The sequence below is a fragment of the Solanum lycopersicum genome, chromosome 3 (assembly GCF_036512215.1).
Source record: "Solanum lycopersicum chromosome 3, SLM_r2.1".
In the NCBI taxonomy this organism is placed as follows: Eukaryota; Viridiplantae; Streptophyta; class Magnoliopsida; order Solanales; family Solanaceae; genus Solanum; species Solanum lycopersicum.
Genome location: NC_090802.1, coordinates 63,071,538 through 63,087,092, shown reverse-complemented (window position 1 = coordinate 63,087,092; position 15,555 = coordinate 63,071,538). Strand labels below are relative to the sequence as shown.

Sequence of the window (15,555 nt, the reverse complement as noted above, 5' to 3'; positions counted from 1 at the left end):
AGCGTTACACATAAAATCGTTTGTGCACATTCATCACTTTTTTCTTTTTTAATAATCCATGACACAGAGAACAATAATCCACAATTAATCTATTAATTCATCACTCAAATACTAATTCTATAGCCCAAAACCCACAATAACATCATTGAGACTAGCCCAAGAGAGAAATATCCAGAAATATATGCTACTCCATTCTTCCAACAATACTTATCCATTATATAAAATTTATGGATAAATTTACACTTTTAGTTCCTAATATATCCTTATCATTAATTATAAGCGACATACAATAAACAACAGAATGCTCCCAACCAAACAATTGTCGGGATAAAATAAATAATGATGAGATAAAATTTTGTAACTTGTTTGGTTGCCGTGTTTAGGATAATTTATTCCATCATTTATATCATAATAATAAAATAAGTTATGGCTAATTCAGGAATAACTTGTTCCCAACCAAATGACCATATCATACCGAACAAGATAACTAAATTATAAAGCCAAAAGGTACGTTCCCGCCATTCAATTTTTTCCAAACAGATGAGAACGCTTTCTTCTATATAAAAAGACTTGGGAAAGATCTATCCTCTATTTATCTTCGTAGTGCATTTACTCTCAACTCACTCTCTTTCCTCCCCAGTCCTTACTGCAATTCATTATCAAATTCTTGAAATTTCTTGAAGTTACTCTGTTACTCATGCCATTATTTATTTCATTAGTAACAGTTCCTGTATTGGGCAGGGAACAAAATCATGGTCTTGACTATGGAAACTTGTAATGTTCATCAATCATCTCCATATCAATTCCTTGCTAGGGTTCAAGATACCAACATTTGCTTCAATTAAAGAAGAAGAAGTAACCCATGAGGATTCCAGTTACTTTTGTTACTCTTGTGATTATTTATTTCTATTAGTAAAAACGTTTCTATATTGTGCAGGGAAAAAAGATCATGGTTTTTGAGTCTTGACTATGGGAACTTGTAATATTCACTTTCGCTCTAAATATGTACTCATTGCTAGGGTTCAAGATACCAACACTCGTTTTAATTCTTGAAATTTAAAGAAGGAAAAGTTAACTCATGAGGATTTACAGTTACTCCTTGGGTGAAGTATGTTATGCAATTTTCCTTCTTTAGGAAAAAATATTGATATCTCCTGAACCATTTCAGGGGACAGCTTTAAATTGACCTCTTGCGTAGGGCTTTGGGCATATTGTCACTTAGTTTTTTTTTTTTTTTCTTTTTAATTTTATGAAGTAAGTACATTCATTGTTGGCATCAAGAAAGAAGAAGATATTATAGAGATGCTGTCAAATTCATTACAATTGTCTATGCTACAAAAAGGTTATACCAAAAATATTTAGTTAGCCCAAGCCCCAATGAGGCAAAAAACTATTTTATGTGCAACTTCCTCTTAGGCTTGTATATGTGCTTTAGTATCCTTCAATAACTGCACCCGTTGTCTTGGATTTGATCATTAGATATCTCAAGCAGTTCTTGTTTCCTATTCATCTTCCTATTAGTTACACTCCAAATCGTTCTCTCCCCTTATGAATATCAACTATGGCAATGCATTTCTACGGTTCAAGATACTAAGACTCGCTTCATATGGCGGTGCCTAACAGAGTTGAATAATTCCATGTTGCCATTATTTTTCTTGACATTTAAAGAACGAGAAGGTAACTCATGAGGATTTCCTGTTGATACATACAACTGTATTTCTTCTGTTACTTATGTAGATCATGTGATTATTTAGTGACTTTGATGGGATTATTTCTATTAGTAGCTGCATTAACTGGTTCTAAATTGTGCAGGGACAAAGATCTACTGTCAGCTGTGCAAGGAAAAATATTTCTGTTATGCGACTGGTTCTCCTGTATTCTCACATTTGTCACTGGTCAAGCTTTTTCTTAGGTTTGCATATGCGCTTTAGTGGTCTTTAACTGTTATCCTTCTGTAACTGAACCTGTTGTCTTGGATTCGACCACTAGATATCTCAAAAGCTGCTATCTGGCCCTTCTAATATTGAAGATGTTGTTGGGAAATATTTCTCTATCTGTTTCTTGTTAGATGGTAATGCCTATTGCTCCCTCAGGCATATATTTTCTTAAGATTATGTTCTTCAGTGTGAATGTTAAATCATTTCACGTTTCTGCACTTAGGGTGTGTTTGGTACATGGGAAAATGTTTACCTAAAATCAGTGAGTTTCTAGTAAGAAAAATAATATTATTTCAAGAGTATTTTTATATATAATTTAGCAAAACACTATGTGACAGGATGAGGTAGGGAGTTGGGGGTTCAGGGGTTGAATGATTAATATGGGGTGGGGATTGGGGATGTTTGGTGGGTGGGGAGGACACAATGAACTTAAATGTCACTTATAGAACTTGTTTTCTCTACTCTCAGTAAAAAAGTCTAGACAAAATGTTTTCCAAAATATTTTGACCAACTAACTACACACGAGAAAATTAGAGTTTTCCAGAAAATGATTTCGTCCATACAAAGAAGTTTGAAGCTTTTAAGTAAAGGTGCAGTGTCTTAGTGCTTTGAGTATTGTATTGCAATATTCAGCAAGAGCTTTACCACTGAAATTACCATTACAGAATTTGCCAGTCAATGGTTCCGTCTGAGATATTTAACCATAGATATCTCAAGCAGTTCTCATTACCTATTCATCTTCCTATCAGTTACACTCCAAATCGTTCTCTCCCCTTATGAATATGTACTATGGCAATGCATCTCTACGGTTCAAGATACTAAGACTCGCTTCAATATTGCGGTGCCTAACAGAGTTGAGTAATTCCATGTTGCCATTACTCTTGAAATTTAAAGAACGAGAAGGTATCTCATCAGGATTTCCTGTTGATACATACAACTGTATGCAGAAGGTTAAATCTTTACTTAGATTAAGGTTTCCTTGATTGTCTTTGTAGGACAAGGATTTATTATGCTGAGAACTGTAGGAATTGTGATAAATATAGCAGAAGAATTGATTTAGTTTTGCCAATGACGAGGAAATCTTATTATTGTGTTTAATGGAAGAAGCTATAAAGAAATGATATCTATTGATTTATAATGGAATTGCACCAAGGAGGCAACCCGTACCAAATCTGGAGAGATAATGCCTATTAACCTGTAGCTAAGTGATGTAATTAAAAGTTAACTTTCTCTCTCTTACCTTACTGAGTTTAGTATATCTGTATTTAATGTAAACATTCATTTGCCGCCTATTAGGTCTAACCTATCTGCTTAGCTCTCTGCCTTCACGTTTCAGTTAGGATCTTTTATGTTTGGAATAATCATTTCTAATAATTTGCTGATCTGCAGGGCCGATGATTAGTCCTTGGGGCTCTTTGAACCAGATACGGAGATGCTATGTCTATGCTATACTCAGTAGCTACAAGATTAGAGCCAGCATTGCACTTGTGTTTGATAACATCTTTACAAAGTACAGTGATTTTACAGACAACTGTATGTCTATTCAAGTGCAAATCCACGGAGCTGAATCCCTTCCTCAGGTAATATGCAGAGTCTGATGTTCTTGAGATATCAAGGAAGCATAGGATGATAACAACACGGTCATTGAGCGGGCAGCCACTAAGGTGATGAAAACATTGTTTACAAGAAAGCCAACTTGTGCGTACTGCACGTGAGTACTATATCAGTAAGTTTATCATATCTACAGGTCTTAATTCTATAATTTATACAGAATCCATACTCATAGCACCGATTTTTAATAAACCAGTCCAACTAGATTTGTCTCTGAACTGGACCCAAGACTTTGTTACCTTACCTTTTTAGACCTTTCAATACGTGGGTCTCCCTTGGTTCTTGGTGGCAACAAATTTGATTTAATCTGTTTTTCCATTCCTGTTACGTTTTTAGAAAAAAAATCTTTATTTCACATACTCGGATATTATTTCAATAGGCTATAACAGATTTAATGTCTAACATTGCATTCAACTACATAATCTATTGCAAGACCCGCTGGAAATGTATTTATATTTCTGATACCCTAGATAGATTTACAATACCGCGTACAATTTTCTTCTTTGATTAATTCCCTATTATATCCTTAAGTTGATATAGTTGCTACAATAAACATTACTCATCTGAATTTCAACATAAAAACGAATAAAGTCCGAGACTGAGAGCTTCTTATTGTTATTATCACCTTTATATTTCTTTTGATCTTTAGATGTTGGCCGAATACGTTTATAGCAGAAGCACACTGAAAGGGCAGAGAAGAAGTGAATCTATACAGATTACTGTAATCTAAGCGGGGCATTTATTAGTAGACCCTTTTTGGCAAATTAACGTGTTCCTTGCACATAACTAGGGAAGAAAGATCAGTCAATTCCATCCATCTTTAATCATGTTTATTCTGAAAGAACTTATCCTAACTTTTCTTCTTGTGCTTCAACATAGGTTTTATCATAGATTGGGATTTCCCGTTGACATTGCTTATTTGCTTGATCTGGCAGTCAATTATCTCGCCGTGTTTGTTCACTTCTTGTTGTTTAAAGGACATAATCAGGCCTCCTGATGGATGAAAGAACATAAAACTGTGGAGAGAGAGAGATATGTTTGACCTTGTGATTTTGTTTAGAACTTATCATTCTTTATTTCTAACAGATCTCATGAATTATGATCTAGATCTCTTTGTTATCCAGAGAAGCATTTCCAATGTTTTTGACATAGTTCAATCACTTCTTTTTGGTATGCAATTTTCAGAACTTGGAGCAACTTTTGTCAATGGTGAAGCAAGTTCCCCCAGCATCGGTGCGAGATGCTATTCAGCCTGCAATGGAAGCACTGGTTACAGATGGAGTTCTACGGCATCCTGACATAGATGTGAAGGTATCAGTTGCATCTTCCATGAGTGAGATCATCAGAATTACAGCTCCAGATCAACCATATAATGATGCCAGACTTGAGGCAAGTACAACTCACAGTCTTCTTTATTGAAATTGGAAGTCAGACTGGTTGCCAGTCTCTCTTCTAACTATGCTGTTTTGCTTTTTAATTGATGGTTCAGATTCTGTAGAGTAGTTATGATTTTTTTGGATGCATGAATAGTATTTATATGTACTCTTGGTTTGGTTTCTTGCTCAATGGCGGACAGGACTTTTTTAAGCTTGCAGTTTTGGCATTTGGGAAATTGTCATGCTTGGAGGGTCGCTGTTATTCAAAGGCTGTCTCAATTATTGAAGTTCTTGCAAAGTACCAAACGTGCGTGCTGATGTTGGATCTCCAATTAGATGCATTGATTGTTCAAATGTTTCAACATTTTTAAAATAGTATAAGGTATACCTCCAATTATGATATACATTCATACTTTTCCTAAAGGTAAGAGGAATTGAAAACTTTTCTGGTATTTGTGGATCAAAGGATGGATTGAGTTAAGCCCCCAGGGATGAGCTCAACAGGCACCGGTTGAGGGACTCGTGTCTTAGGTTACATGTTTGAGTCCTTCCTCAAGTGAGCTTAATCCAATATTTAAGTAGAGAAGGATAGAGGAGAGGGCCCGTCATCCCCAAGTTCCGAAGGTTGCGTTGGCCCAAAGGGTTTGTTCCAGATGGAATTTTCAATCTTAAATAAGATTGGTGCACTTGAAAAGTAAAAAAGGAAAGAAGTAATGGCTGAAAGACCAGGGGAAGTGGTAAAACTTTGTCTCATTGCTGGTACTAATCAACTACTAAGTACAGTTTCAGTAGCTTCAATCAATCTCATGTTGAAGAGAAGTCACTTCCAAATGAATTTACTCGCTTATGAGCTAGTTAATCACAATTCTGGTCTATATTAGTCAAATTTGGATTCTGATGTTTTTTCCTTCATAACAATCAAAAACTATCAGTTTCTCAGTTAGCCATTTTTTTTTCCTGGGGAATGGCTGACAACTGTTTTGTCTATTTCCCTATTTTAAGGTTGGACCACCCTGATGAAGTATTCATGAACATCAAAGAAATAATGACCATGATAATAAAAGAGAGTGATGATATTCCAATGCAGCTTCTGAACACCCTTGTGAGCATCCTCATAAGTAGTGTAAAGAAGGAAAATCAGGTATTGAATTTCCTCTATAAGTTTATTTATTTATCTTTCTCATTGTTTTAATGACGTCTTATTTTGGTTTAGAATGTTTCACCTCGTTCCTATGTGCTGGGAGAGAAAGTTCTTCAAGAAAGTGCTGTCAAACTCTATCCATATTTTCAAAAGGCAGTGACGGACCTTGGCATTTCCTTTAACAACTATTCAGAAGTTGTTGAATTAATCTGGCCGCGATTAAAACTAAAGCTACGGTGGGTCTATCTGATATTCAAAGTAATTGCTGCATTTATTTAAAAAATCTATGATTGTTTAGTTGTATAATTCTATGCTTCTCCTTTTTTGCCTAATTTACTATGAAATGGAAGCAGATAAACATGCAATCAGCCGATCATGAAAAACTGAAGATCTAAGAATCTTAGGAAAATGTGGTGGGAAATGAAAGAAATTTAATACTCAGAAAATAGAAGAGGAAAGAAAAATGTAATCCGTGATGTCAACAATGACAGTACCGCTAAAGAAAATAATGACATGTTTGACCGTTCAAATAAGATGACTTGGACCTTCCTTGTTAATGCCTAGTAGGCAATCTGTAGTATCAGCTGCGAGAATTTATCATGGATCATTACACAATGTGCTACAGTGTTTTTTATAACTTTGATCCCATGTTCTTTGATAAATTTAAAGCATTGTGATCCTAACTTGTCTGGTGATGTTTCTCTTTAAGTTCTTTTTACTTTTCCAAACTCAGGAATGTGTAGACATGTAGTTCTCCACCAACCTGTCCTCATTCTTAGAATATCTTGAGAAAGATAAAACTTTAAGGTCCTTTACGAGATAGTCAGAAGCTCCTGTGTTGCTGATTACCTGTGATATAAAGGTGCGATAAGTAAAGGTAAGTTTAAGTGATATTTGTTCTGGATTTGTAGTACTGATGTGAATTCTTCCTGTGCTGCACACTTGTCAGGTGGAAAGTGCTCCGCAAGAGCTTGCACCACATTCTGCGCATAAGAACGATGATGTTGTTCTAGAGACAGTTTCATCGTTAAAGGAACCAGAAGCAGCCAAAGAAGCAGTAGATCCAGAAGCTGCTCAAACTTCAAAGAAAAGAGGTTGGAAACCTATTTTTTTGAATAAAGCAGAGGAAGGATATGTACATGCTTGGACAAGTACAGAAAGGAGATCAAATATAAGAGCTGAGGTAAATCAAACAGTTAGCATTAATTGACTGAACTCGTTTAGGAAATTGTGTATTTAAGTATACGATCATTTATTTCTGCCCCTTGGTTCTGGACTTATTATATACATAAATTAAATTGTCAACTTTATCGCAGTATCATTAATTAGAGCTGGCTTATTTAGTTAGACTAGAAAACCTTCAATAAGTGATTATACTGAAGTGAATGTCCTCATTTCGAAAGTTACATTTACTCATGTAAAGTATTTAAGTTACCCTTAATTTGGACTTAATATGTACATAAATTGATCTCTGCAGGTACTGGGTTCTATCTCAAACACCAAAGAAATCAATTTCCCCATAGCCTGTAAAAAACAATGTAAAGAACGTAAAAGGAGGAAGTACTTGCTATCACAAGAAGAGGTAAACATCTGTTATCATTAGTTTAATCTGGCTTTCAGTTATTAATATTAGCCTACTTTAAATAAGTGCTTAGAATGTAGTTGTTTTGGAATATTATGTCATTTCAAGTAAAGCTTTTGTTCTACCCCTTTTTCTTCCTCTACCTTGTTTGAAGCTGTTCCTAAATGTGAGTTATTAGTTCTTGTTTTATCCTCTTAAATTAGTCATTTTCACCCTGCACGACAACCATTTTAGTCTCTAAAAGTGTTCAAGTGTGTCATCGTGAATGGCAAACTGCTGCAGAAGTTTAGATGAGAGAGAGAACCTAGAAAGCATGCATGGCGAATCGATAGATATCTAAAACTTAGTATTTATTTCATAACACCTTTATATGCTCTAAAATTTGGCAGGGGAATGCAGCTGATGATCTGGCTCCTCCAACAACATAAGTTATTAAATATCACGATTTAAACTCCCTTTGCATACGAATTAATGTAATTCGAGCTGAATAACATTCTTTTTATGTTGCTGTAGGACCAAGCAGGATAATTCAACTCCAAAAGGAGGGCGCCGAAATAAAGGGGTCAAGGTGGATGTGCATGGCTATAAAGTAGAAGTTAGCAGGCTCCCATATTGACTGCCATTTTTGCCAAGTATGGTGACATTGCAGTCAATTGTCACTACAAATCATTGGCTTCCAGAGCTTCCCTTCTTGATCTAGTTTGTGACGTCGTAAAGAGGCTGAAAGCTGGTGATGTTGGTTCTTCATCAATCAAACAGATGAAATCTTTTGTCTCTACTGCCGTGGAAGTCGTGCTTGATGTAGCTTGGCTGCAGCAGTTTCTGGATGAGATTTCAAAAGAAGAGGATATGGAGAAAAGGTTACACATGGATATCGATATCCTTCTTCGTTGAATTGTGGAGCAAGACATCAATTTCTCTGTGAAATGCGTTTATTAACATTCGTTTTATCAAACACATAACGTTTTTGTTTATGATCCTTTGCTCCAACAATATTTAGGTTTCTTCAAACAATCTGATTGATATTTTGTGTCGGTGTGAATTAGCATACATGTAAATTGCATTTCGACACACTTAAAATCGTTTGAACATTTTCCTACATTTAATGTGCTGAATCTTTCCTTTGTCATCTGATTATGTGCAATGAACTCTAGCCTTTCTTTTGAATATTTTTGTATCATAATTTTTACAAGTTATGCAGTAAGGCATGACAGGTTACATCATACGTAGGAAAAGAACCCCCAAAAGCGTCACTCTAGTTTGTGAAAATACTATATATCTTATGTTGCGTAATTTAATTTCTATATAATATATGGGAGAAAAATAAAAGTATAATTTCAGATAGAGGCGGCTCAAATCCGTTGGTGGCCTTAAAAAAATTATAAATGATTTTATTTTAAATCTATTTTTCTTGCTTTTTGAAATGCAAAGTTGTTAATAATTTTTGTGTGGATGATATCTTCTAATAATTCTTTTTCAATCGATAATATAGTCAAACCACTTAATTTTTCTTGAGACATTTGACGATTTTAAACACTATTTAGAATATCAAATATAAAATATATTAAACATAAGACACAAAATAAAAATAATATTAAAAATTAGAATGATATTACCGTATTCAAAAGCTATGAAGACTTGATTCCGAAAATGAATGGAGCTGCTGCAATATAATTTTTCTCCAAATTTAAAATATAAACTATCATTTAGAGCAAGTAAGTTCCTAAGCTTTGAATAAGAGACTAAGAGAAATATAATATTAGAAAGGCGAAAGTGAGAAGAAATAGAGGAGAGGAGGGTAAAATATATAAAAATAAAATTTTTTTAAAAAAAGATAGTGTGTACATTAAAAAAAAGTACACAACTTTTTATTGAAAAGTTGAAAAGTCAATCACTTCGGTCTTTTAACCTTTTCACTTAATTTAATTTTTTTTATCCGTTTGCATTTATTAGATGAGATTTTTTTTTAATTTAACCTAATTAAATAAAAAATGATGCTCCCTAAAATTGAGGGTTTGAGGCGAATGACTTTTTTTTAAAACTAATGAGCCGCCCTTTGAACTTTTAAGGTATGAATAAATAAGGATACTTCAAATCTTAAATTCACAATTTTTTATTTATGAAAATTTTCATTATGGCCTTTGGAAACTTGTAATGACCTTCAGATATGATCAAGAGAATCAATGGACGTTGAAATAACACTGTAGGGTAAGGATTTATTATGCTAAGAACGGTAAGAATTGTGATTAATTAATATATAGAAGAAAGGTTGGTTCAATTAAATCAGCGACGAGAAGAATTCTTACTATTGTATTAAATGAAAGAAACTATAAAGAAATGATATTTATCTATTTAGAACGGAAATACACCAAGGAGGCAATGCCGCAACAAATCTGTGGAGAAAATGCTTATCGACCTTGTATAGCTGTCGGATGCTAGATTAAAAGTTAACTAGCTATCTTTCTCTCTTACCTTACTTGGCTCAGTATATTCTAGATTTGATATAAACACTCATTTGTCGCCTATTAGGTCTAACCTATTTCCTATTTCAGTTAGGATCTTATAAGTTTGGACTAATCATTTCTAATAACTCGCTGATCTTCAGGGTCGATGATATGGCCTAGGGACTCTCTAAACCAGATATGGAGATACTATGTCTATACTCAGTAGCTACAAGATTGATAATGCACTTATGTCTGATGCCATCTTTGTGGAGTTCATCCACGTGTACCAAACTTTGAATAACTTTGTGTCAATTTCAAAGTTTGGTAGAGTTGGTAAGCTATGAAGAAGAAAAAATTATTTTCTGCTAATTTCAAAGTTTGACAGAGTAGGTAAGCTATGAAGAAGAAAAAATTATTTTTTTCTGTAGCACATTTGAAAGGTAGTGTATTTATTCTCTATAAAAAAAAGAGGACAATTCTTCATTCTAAGTGCACCAAAAAGAATTACAAAGGAGAGAAAGAAGAGTGAGGCATCACAGATGAAAATAGAGAGTGTGAGCGATATTGTAGTGAGGTGGAAAAATCAAATGAATGTTATTTTTTTTTTAATGTGTAATGGTCTTTGGAGTTTTACTCAGACAAACAAGTGTAAAATTCTTACTATAGTGATATTCGTTGTTCCTTTCGGGTCGTGGTTTTTCCCTTATTTAGGGGATTTTCACGTAAAATCTTGATGTCATTATTTTTCTTTTATTCTCGTTAATTAACTGTATCATTGTGTTCCGTATTTATTGCCTTTATTACCGCAAATATTATTTCTGTTACGGATTTTCCCAACGATCTTTACAAAGTACAGTGATTTTACAGCCAATGTGTGTTTATGTTAGTGCAAACTTAATAGTCAACACAACTTTTTCCAATAAAAGTAAAAGAAAAAGAAATCAAAGTTTGAGTTTTGCCGTTAAAGTGTATCTGCAATAAAAGTAACTTTTTTTCCCCGACTTTAGACATTTTAAAAATAGAAAAAAGACCACCATTCAAGTAATTTAAGTTTAAGGACAAAAGAGTCCAACAAATAAAGTGTGTGTCTTTTTTTGTGTCTTAAAAAGACACTTTCTTGAAACAAAGAATTTGGTGTCTTTGTGCAGTTTTAGAGAGATACGTAGAGTGCAAATGCCAAAATTAAGCAAAAAAAAAAAAACCGTACACGAGAAAAGCACAATCACCCTAAAAAAAATTGTCAATTTTAAAGAAAATGCAATTAGCGTGAGTAGTTTATGTATGTGCCAATTTATTGTCCCTAAATTTGTATATAAATACCATTTGTTGCGTTATCTTTCTCATCTTCCTCAATTATAAATTTACTAATTTTATCCGTCTGTTTTTGTGCCTACTATTTTAGATTGGTTATAGCGGTAAGAACTTTTCAGGGGAAGAATTGTTAGTTAGATAAATCTGATGCCTGGTTTTCCTTATGTATCAAGATGCATTTTTGTCACTAAATTGAAGCCTTTTGATATTAATCAAGTAAAATGTGTGTGCTTTTGCCTCTTTTTGTGCCCTAATATATTGGTGACAAACGGTAAGAACTTTTTTAGGGGAACAAGTTAATCTGTTCAGATTACTGTAATATTTTATTAGTTTTTTTTAATCAAAAAGACTACTGTAATCGGGTAAATTCATTACTGTTGTTTTCATGAAAGTCGTAACTCTTCATAAAAATCGGCACTCTTCAAAAAGACACAACTTTTAGTGAAAGAGGAAGACTAGTTTTGGAAATAGACAAATTTGAAAGGAAATTCTTATTTGCGGGAGCGCCACGTAGGCGGACCTAAGATTTTCTTTTATATATATATATATATATATATATATATATATATATATATATATATATGATTACCCGTTGTTCATATATATGTTTACATAGCATTTTAATCATTCTAATATATCTATAAAATTTAAATGGAACAAACGTGCAAAGCACGTGTCTAGAAACTAGTATAAGTATAAACAAAAGTATTGTGACGTGATATATATGATTCTTCAATCATTAATCAAATGTTTTGAATTTGAGTCTTGAATTTGAAAAATTCTTAATAGAAAAGGGTTCCCTCTACGAATACAAACTAATTTAGAATTTAATGTGAAACGTCAGATGTTTTAGTGAAATAAATTATTTTATTTAGAAAAATAATAGATTTGTATAATAATAAATAATTTTATCACATTTAATATGCCATTAAAATGTGTTGATTTTCTTACCTTTCTTTATTACAACAACACCTAGTCAAATGTGTATGCAATGAAAGTAAAAGTTTTTACATTGGAATTGTTTTTTTTAAAAGAATAATTATCATATCATATATTATTATATGTGGAAAGCTCCAATATCATATCAAAAATAAATTTGGTATGCAAAGATTATTGTATGTTGTATTTTCCTTCTATGTTTATTTTTTATATTTTCTCTCTATCATTCTATTTTAATTTAATTTTCTATGAAAAGATTATTGTCGTAATATTTGTTTGAGATTGCATTTTTGTACTAATCATTACACACATGTATTCATAAAATTTTAATCGTCCTAAAGAATTCACTTAAAAAATAGATGGAATACACGTGCAAGGTATGTGTCCAGAAATTAGTTCTATAATAATAATTTCCATCAAAATTATTTTATTAAAAAAATAATAGATTTTTATAATAATAAATTATTTTATCACATTTAATATGCCATGAAAATGTGTTAGATTTTTTTACCTTTCATATTAATTTCACAGCACCTAGTCAAATGTGTATGCAATGAAAGTAAAAGTGATTCCAATTTAATAGTCAAAGCAAAATTTTTCCAATAAAAAAAAAAGAGAAAAGAAAATACAAAGAAATCAAAAAAATCACTTTTACACTTAAGAAATATGAAAAAGCCATTTTCTTCGAGAGATCTCATTTTTTTAATAAATAAAAGGTTGATATAGTTACTCCCATAAACATTACTCTTTCCTGTTCAAAATAAAAATGAATGATCTAACTGATCGTTTCATATTGTTATCATCATCTTTATATTTCTTTTGACCTTTGGGTGTATTCATTCATAGAAGATGTGTGCAAGAAAAATAGGAAGGAAAAATTAAGTGGAACAACACAAAGGTCAAAAAAGAAGTTAATCTGTTCAGATTACTGTAATATTTTATCAGTTTTTTTAATCAAAAAGACTACTGTATTCGGGTAAATTCATTACTGTTGTTTTCATGAAAGTCGCAACTCTTCATAAAAGTCACAACTTTTCATGAAAGTCGCAACTCTTCATAAAAGTCACAACTTTTCCATGAAAGTCGACACTCTTTATTTTGCTTTGCGGGAGCGCCACATATATGTTTTCGTAACAGTTTAGTCATTCTAACATATTTATATAAATTCAAATGGAACAAACGTGCAAAGCGCGTGTCTAGAAACTAGTATAAGTATAAACAAAAATATTGTGACGTGATGTATATGATTATTCAATCATTAATCAAATGTTTTGAATTGGAGTCTTGAATTTGAAAAAATCTTAATAGAAAATGGTTCCTCTACGAATACAAACTAATTTAGAATTTAATGTGAAATGCTTGATATTTGAGTGAAATATATTATTTTATTTAGAAAAATAATAGATTTGTATAATAATAAATTATTTTATCACATTTAATATGCCATTAAAATGTGTTGATTATCTTACCTTTCTTTATTATAACAACACCTAGTCAAATGTGTATGCAATGAAAGTAAAAGTTTTTACATTGGAATTGTATTATTTAGAAGAATAATTATCATATCATATATTATTATATGTGGGAAGCTCTAATATCATATCAAAAATAAATTTGGTATGCAAAGATTATTGTATGTTGTCTTTTTCTTCTATGTTTATTTTTTATATTTTCTCTCTAATCATTCTATTTTAATTTAATTTTTTATGAAAAGATTATTATCACAACATTTGTTTGAGATTGATGCATTTTTGTACTAATCATTACACACATGTATTCATAAAATTTTAATCGTCCTAATGAATTTATTTAAAAAATAGATGTAATACACGTGTAAGGCATGTGTCCAGAAACTAGTTCTATAATAATAATTTCCATCAACATTATTTTATTAGAAAAATAATAGATTTTTATAATAATAAATTATTTTATCACATTTAATATGCCATTAAAATGTGTTAGATTTTTTTACCTTTCATATTAATTATACAGCACCTAGTCAAATGTGTATGCAATGAAAGTAAAAGTGATTCCAATTTAATAATCAAAGCAAAAATTTTCCAATTAAAAAAAAAGAAAAAAGAAAATACAAAGAAATCGAAGAAATCACTTTTACACTTAAAAAATATGAAAAAGTCATTTTCTTTTATTTAATTTGTAGCCTGGAGATTTCATTTTTTTTATATAAATAAAAGTTTGATATGGTTACTCCCATAAACATTACTCTTTTCTGTTCAAAATAAAAATGAATAATCTAACTGATCGTTTTATATTGTTATCATCATCTTTACATTTCTTTTGACCTTTGGGTGTATTTATTAGTAGCAGATGTGTCCAAGAAAAATAGGGAGGAGCGATTAAAATAAAATAACAAAAAAGTCAATGAAAAGTCAATATATTCAGATTACTATAATATCTTATCTATTTTTTATTTTTAAAAACTAAATGTTGAGTAAAATAAATTATTTTATCACATGTAATATGCCATTAAAATGTGTTGATTTTCTTACCTTTCTTTATTACAACAACACCAAGTCAAATGTGTATGCAATGAGAGTAAAAGTTTTTATATTGGAATTGTTTGTTTGTTTTTTTTTTTCACTTTTAGGTGTATTCATTCATAGCAGTTGTGTCTAAGAAAAATAGGAAGGAAAAATTAAATGGAACAACACAAAGGTCAAAGAAGAAGTTAATCTGTTCAGATTACTGTAATATTTTATCAGTTTTTTTTAATCAAAAAGACTACTGTAATCGGGTAAATTCATTACTGTTGTTTTCATGAAAATCGCAACTCTTCATAAAAGTCACAACTTTTCATAAAAGTCTATATTTTTCATAAAAGACACAATTTTTAATGAAAGAGGAAGATTAGTTTTATTCTTATTTGCAGGAGTGCCACGTATATGTTTTCATAACAGTTTAGTCATTCTAACATATCTATAAAAATTCAAATGGAACAAACGTGCAAAGCACGTGTCTAGAAACTAGTATAAATATAAACAAGAGTATTGTGACGTGCTGTATATGATTCTTCAATCATTAATCAAATGTTTTGAATTTGAGTCTTGAATTTGAAAAAATCTTAATAGAAAATGGTTCCCTCTACGAATACAAACTAATTTAGAATTTAATGTGAAACGTCAGATGTTTTAGTGAAATAAATTATTTTATTTAGAAAAATAATAGATTTGTATAATAATAAATTATTTTATCA

The 15,555-nt window shown here is 31.6% G+C and overlaps 1 long non-coding RNA gene across 3 annotated transcripts; it reads left to right on the top strand.

Moving 5' to 3' along the window:
• Positions 1 to 31: 31 nt before the first annotated feature.
• On the top strand, positions 32 to 8,814 carry LOC104646640 (uncharacterized). 3 transcript variants are annotated; one of them, XR_011220151.1, is made up of 9 exons: positions 32 to 1,677; positions 1,813 to 1,912; positions 3,327 to 3,663; positions 4,734 to 5,306; positions 5,927 to 6,065; positions 6,138 to 6,301; positions 7,015 to 7,248; positions 7,543 to 7,647; positions 8,161 to 8,814. It is a non-coding gene; the product is annotated as an uncharacterized lncRNA (long non-coding RNA). The 3 variants fall into 3 exon arrangements; XR_011220152.1 differs by having other exon boundaries at positions 32 to 1,912; positions 3,327 to 3,648; XR_011220150.1 differs by having other exon boundaries at positions 32 to 1,912.
• The last annotated feature ends 6,741 nt before the right edge of the window (positions 8,815 to 15,555 follow it).